This window comes from Eretmochelys imbricata, chromosome 1, assembly GCF_965152235.1.
Source record: "Eretmochelys imbricata isolate rEreImb1 chromosome 1, rEreImb1.hap1, whole genome shotgun sequence".
Lineage (NCBI taxonomy): Eukaryota > Metazoa > Chordata > Testudines > Cheloniidae > Eretmochelys > Eretmochelys imbricata.
Genome location: NC_135572.1, coordinates 245,570,131 through 245,576,147, shown reverse-complemented (window position 1 = coordinate 245,576,147; position 6,017 = coordinate 245,570,131).

The window sequence follows — 6,017 nt, the reverse complement described above, 5'->3', positions numbered from 1 at the left end:
TGTCTTCTGATTTACTGATTCCTGGACTTTACCCTAGTCTCCCATAACCAAATCCTTCAAAATGACTCATTCCCATTCCTTTTATTTGGAATGTACTGTGAAATGGCTGTCAATTTGTGGATATGAACTCCACGGGGGGGGGGGGGGGGGGTTGGGAAGGAAGAGAATAGGCTCCTGAAAATAGAGTATGCAGCAAAGAACTAAAAAAAAAAAACCAAAAAAACTCAAATCTCACTCCAAGTTTATAACCATTACTCACCCTCTTCCTCAATTTGAGGGAAACAAGTATTTGGTGTAACCAGACAATAGAATATTTGCAATGCAGACCTAACATTTGCAATGAAGATCAGTGCCCCCATTGTGGAAGGTGCTGGACAGAACATGCTGTTCTTCCCTACAGAATTGATATTTAGTCTTAAACTAAAGTATCAGTCAGAGGCCAAGCATCTGACTTTTCCATTCTTATTCTGCACTGGCTCATTTGAACACTTGGGGCTAAATTTTGCGTTTGGTTAGGCACAGCTCCTACCAATATCAATGGGCTATACCTCACAAAGGGCCAAATTTTGCCCACATTTTAAAAAGACTAGTTTGGATAACTTGTTTAATTAATCTTAAAATTAAAGAATTTTCAAACAAAATACACAAAACCAACAAAAGAGTTAAAGATTCAGGGGAGGGGGAAAAATCCAAAACATTTTTCAGTATAGCTGCTGCACCCCCTTGATAGGGTTTCCATCATATACAGGGTTTACAGTTTGGTTCAATGGCTCTCAGCACCCCACTATACAAATTGTTCCAGCGCCCCTGCTTTTGAGATGCCCTAGATGCTTGTCGTCACACACTTACAAAGCAGCCAACAGCTTCTCTCCCAGCCATTCAGGAGAAAAGAAGATACACTAGTGTTAAAGAAGTTAAGTGTTCATAAACGGAGATACATTTCATAACTTGCTTACAGCACATGAGGAGTGGAAACTAGTTTGAGATTGGCATGTAAATTGTTCTGTGGAAAATTCTTATTGCCTCCGAGACCCTGCTATTCCAAGTTATTTGACAGGTTAAGGGAAATCATAATTAAAAAGAGAGACAAATAGCAGCCTATGCAGTGTGGTGCGCAGAAATAAGTAGAACCATTTCATTTAAACTCTGGTGAGCTTTTAATTGCCTGGATTGCATTGTGAACCAGCCGAACGGTTGATTGCTTCCATTATGCTCTCTTGTTCTGTGCCATTCATCCGCACAGGCTCAGCTTCTGTAGTTAACACAACAAAGTAACCGCAACTCCATAACACCCAGGGTTTTTTTTTTTTTAAATTAAAAAAGTAAGGTTTTTGAGTACTGTGAATGTGGATTCTTTTGTATACTTTTGAGCTAATTTTGTCATAGTAAACAAAAAACTTCACCCCCACTTCTAAAGACATGTATGAATCAGATTTTTTTTTTTTTTTTTTAAGGGTGAATGCTGGGGCGGGGGGGAAAGAGGGTCGAAGAGAAGGGGAGGTTAGATAGATGCTAAAATAGGAACGCAGTCCCATAGCTGGGAGCACTGACACAGATTAAAGAATTTGGCCAACATGGCTATTCGATTGCCAGGAGACACCAAACAAAAGATACCCCACCTCCCTTTTTGAAAGCTAGATTGGGCCTAAAAGGTTGTTTCTCTCTCTTCATTGGCCCGGAGCATCCCAGCAGGCTGTAGCCCCCTAAGGGACAACCATCCACCTGCTCCCCTGAGCCCCCTAAGGGACAACAATGCAAATAGATGTCCCCCCCGATCTCAGGGACTGGAACTGCTTCTTAACTGTGTTCCTACCCCGACGCCCCTCCTTTTTTGGGGGGGGGGGGAGCAATGATGCTGGGAACCAATTTGATTCCCTTTTTCTCCAATGCAGCTGCAAGGCTCAGAGATACTGACATTTTTCCACTCTTATCAGTTTAATTACAGTTACCATGGCAGCAAAGTGCTGGTGCTTGGCAAAGGCCAACAAGAGATTTGCAAGACTGAGTTCAATTTTGATGCAGCTCACATGCAAAATAAAAATAAAAAAAAAAGAAAGAAAGAAACATACATACACTCTACAACAAAGGATCCCTTTTGGAGTTAGACGCTCAAGCCTTTTGTGCTAATTCCTTTTCAAGCCACACAGGGATGGGGCACGGGGTTGCAAGAGAATGTACAATATTTGTTGCACCTAGCAAGATTAATTGGCTTAAGCAGCAGTCCTACAAAACTGTTAAAGGAAGCAAGATTTCAGATCTCTTTAGAACACATACACACACACGCTACAGCACCATATTTAGAAAGAGAGATCAGCCTTTTTAACACTCCCAGAGAGTGCACGGCAGTTGCTAAGTGCAAACTAAGACACGCAATCGAAACCTTACCAAAACTTTTCTCCTTTTTCTGCATGAGTTGACTTAAGAGCGCCTAGACCGCTCCTTCTCACTGAGCACCAAATCCCAGCCAAAGTAGCGAGTGTTTCCCCAGTTTGGGTCAAACGAGGAGCCTTATGCGCTGCAGCCAGACACACACCAGACAGCCGAAGCGGGGCTATTGTGCAGCACTTTGGAGCCGGGAGGAGGGGGTTAGGGGGACTGGTGGAACAAACACAAGCCGAGCCACTTGCAATGTAGCAGTGTGCAAAATGATGGCGAATGACAAAACCACATGCTTCCCTAACTCTGCCCGTAATCCTATAATCCCAGCGGTCTCTTTTAGCTTCGTGGTAACAAATGGATTTGATTAAACTGTCACATGCCGCGTTAGCCTACCATATCATGTTCAATATGAAAAAAGATCATAAATAGATCTTGTCTTTCATAACACCAATCTGGATACCCTCTCCCCCGCCCCCCCCCCATGTAAAAATATACTGCATCAGCCTGGTTCCCAGTCTATTACCCCCTGTGTATTTGGGATTTCACTATCCCCTCTGCCACCCCATTTGCTTCGCCTTAACGAGCAAGCAAAAAAACAAACCACCATTTGTGGCAATGGAGGAGTGCTAATTGCTGGACCCCACGTAAGGGGTTCAAAATAATAACAGAGCCAGTTACAAATTAAACAATTATAAAGAGAGGTGCTGGGATTAGAGCAGAGGGGGAAACCATCCACCTGCTCCCCTGATAATGGAGAATAAATTTCGAGACGCTCTGGGAGGAAAAATAATGTGCAAATTGCTGCAGTTTCATGTTTAACTTTACTGTTTCTCCAGACATTCAGCTGCACAGGTCTCGCTCAGCATCCTCCGATTGCATGTATTTCATGTCTCATCATTAAAATAACGAAGCCTCACATGATTTAAACAAACCCGTCTCGGCAGAGCTGCAGCTTGAGTGAAAGTTGCAGTGCAGAGACGAGTGGGTATGTGTGTGTTGCAGCCCCAGTTTATGACTCATTAGGAGAGAGAGATGCGCACACACATAAATGACCCAAAGCTTGTGTATCCAGTTGCCTCACTTACCTTCTCAATTAAGCGATACAGGGGGAGGCAGTTCAATAAGCACAGTGGCTGCTTTGTAGCTCTTCTCCTTGGGAAAGGTCAAAAAGAAGCATTGTTTGGGGGGAAAATATAGGGAGGAGCGGGAGAGATGGGGGGAGCTCGCTATTCTTTTAAGTTTAAAATAATGAGGTCCTCAAGGATCCGCCAAGTAATTGTGTTGACCGCATCCGAGCTACAGGTGTCCTCCTTTTAGTATCTTGCAATCCAAGGCTGTCTCTCGCCGTCCTGGCTGAAGACAACTTACCTAAAAGCAGCGTGTGAGGAGCCGCGTTGAATGAAGTCAGGGCTTTATCAGCTGCAAAATGCAATCCCTTACCAGCCAGACATAATACAGCAAAAGAAAAGGTCACTCGGTTATTGCAGAGCCCAAGCAGCTCTTGTGGAAGACCACAGAGAAAGCAGCTCCCTTCCGATTTAAGGCTATTTACCTCTCCCCCCCCCTTTCCCTCTTTCTCCCCCCTCCCGTTCTGCAGCTCACTCAAGTACAGCCGCCCTCGGAAAGTGCAAAGCAGCCAGGAGACAGATTGGGCTTTGTTGGTAATTTCCCATGGTGAAAATTTACAAGCCTGAGAGTGCAGTCAGCAAAACCACATGCATATGCTAGACACAAACACCAGGGACAACCTCTCTCTCTCTCTAACACACACACACACAGTGACCTCTACAGAAGCCATTCAGCATCAGTCTCCACAGCCCTCCAGAAACTGACTCAGGGAAAGAGAGGGAGCGTGCACCCTCAAAAAAAAAAAAAAAAAAAAAGAGTTGCCCAGGCAAAACAGGAGGGGGAAAAGGCAAGGTATTCATCTCTCTGACGCTATTACTTAATCTCAGGACAGACCCTTAAAGTGAAAGTGAAAGCCCATTCAGTACTAACTCTGCGCTGCCAAAATGGGATTTTCAGAACTGCCTGAGAATTCCAGTGTTTTAGTTCCTTCCTCAGCTGGTCCCCAACTTCCAAGCACATCCCCAGACTCCCAATCAGACCTGCCAAGGGGGTCGATCTACCACGCAGGCACATTGGGCACCGCTTGTCATATGCCACCCTTAAATTATCGTTTAAATTGACTGCCCACGTCTCATGATAATCCCCAATGAACTCGTTTCTCTGTATGGGATGCCCAGCCCAAAATCTAATGCGAGATCTGACTCTATGCTTAAAGGGTGGAGGGGCAGAATCAAATGTTTAAATCTACTTGACCAGAAGACCGACCCCCCCCCCGCCCCCCAAAAAAGAGGTATGGCATACTTGCTAATCGGCTTTGTAACCATGACTGAACGTTTCTTGGCTTTCTGCAATAAAAGATGTTGAGCCTGGTCTACTGTAAATAAAGTAAAAAATAATAATAATCCACAGCATCTTCCTTTAACAGCCATCTGCACTTGGAGGAAGACCGGATTAAGAATTTGTGAAGCCAGTTTTCAGACTTCAAAGTGATTCTCTGTTGTCTGCTCTTAGAAGCACCACACTAGATTTCCACAAAGCTTTGAAAGATGTCAGCTTACAACGTACCCTAAATTTGAATGACACTCATATTATGGAAGTCTTTCAAGCCCCAAGAAAGATTTAAAAGCACTGTAGTACTCTGCCACCAACCCCTCCCCCACATAATCCAGCAGTTCTAATATTAAAAAAAATCAAATCAACCTAGTAAATGCACACGGGGGGGGGGGGGAGGGAGAAGAGACACACTTAGATAACTTCTGTACCTGTGAGATTCCTGATTCTGTTGCCCTCCTCTCTCTAAATGGGATGGGACCAAACTCAGCCACAACCAACCTGAGCAAGCTCCCGAAAAGCACAGTCAGAAGCAGCAGATAAATAAAAGCCCCTTCTGTTGATATGATCTGCAAACAGAGAAAAGCAAGACTCGCCAGAAACCTGCCTTTCTCGTGCGCGCACCCATACGCTCAGCGAGCAGACGCACTTCCCTGTGTTTATAGACTACTTCTGCTACCACACCACTCTGAAAATACAGCAGTGCGAGTGTCTCTCTCGCTCCCTCACAGCCAATGCTCTCAGAGAAGGAGAGGGAGGGAGAAGTTGTGTGGGGAAAAGGGAGAAATAAAATCAAAACAAATGGTACAGCTAATGAGGACAATTAAATTAATTATGTTCAAGGAGATGAGATTTCCCCCCCCACCCCAAACTGTATGATCTGTTACCCCTCGCTGGCAACTGCTGCTCTGTAATTCATGGCAACTGATTAGAGCATCTATGCAAATCTTTGTTTAAATCATTCAACTAATTAAATGATGGGATTATTCCTCTGCCTACGGTGACATCATTCGCAGTAATTAGTACTCTATTTGGACTGTGGCAATAAGATACCCGATGTCAACACCAACCTGCAGAGACATTAACCACGTTGTCACTTTTTTTGTGTGCGCAAGGGACAAACACCCAGATCTAATCGTATCTTTACAGCCCTATTCCCCCCCCCCCCCGCCAAGATTTTTTTCTTAAAAAAAAAATTAGTGAATAATATGCCAAACCACATGTGTAAAGGAATAAAA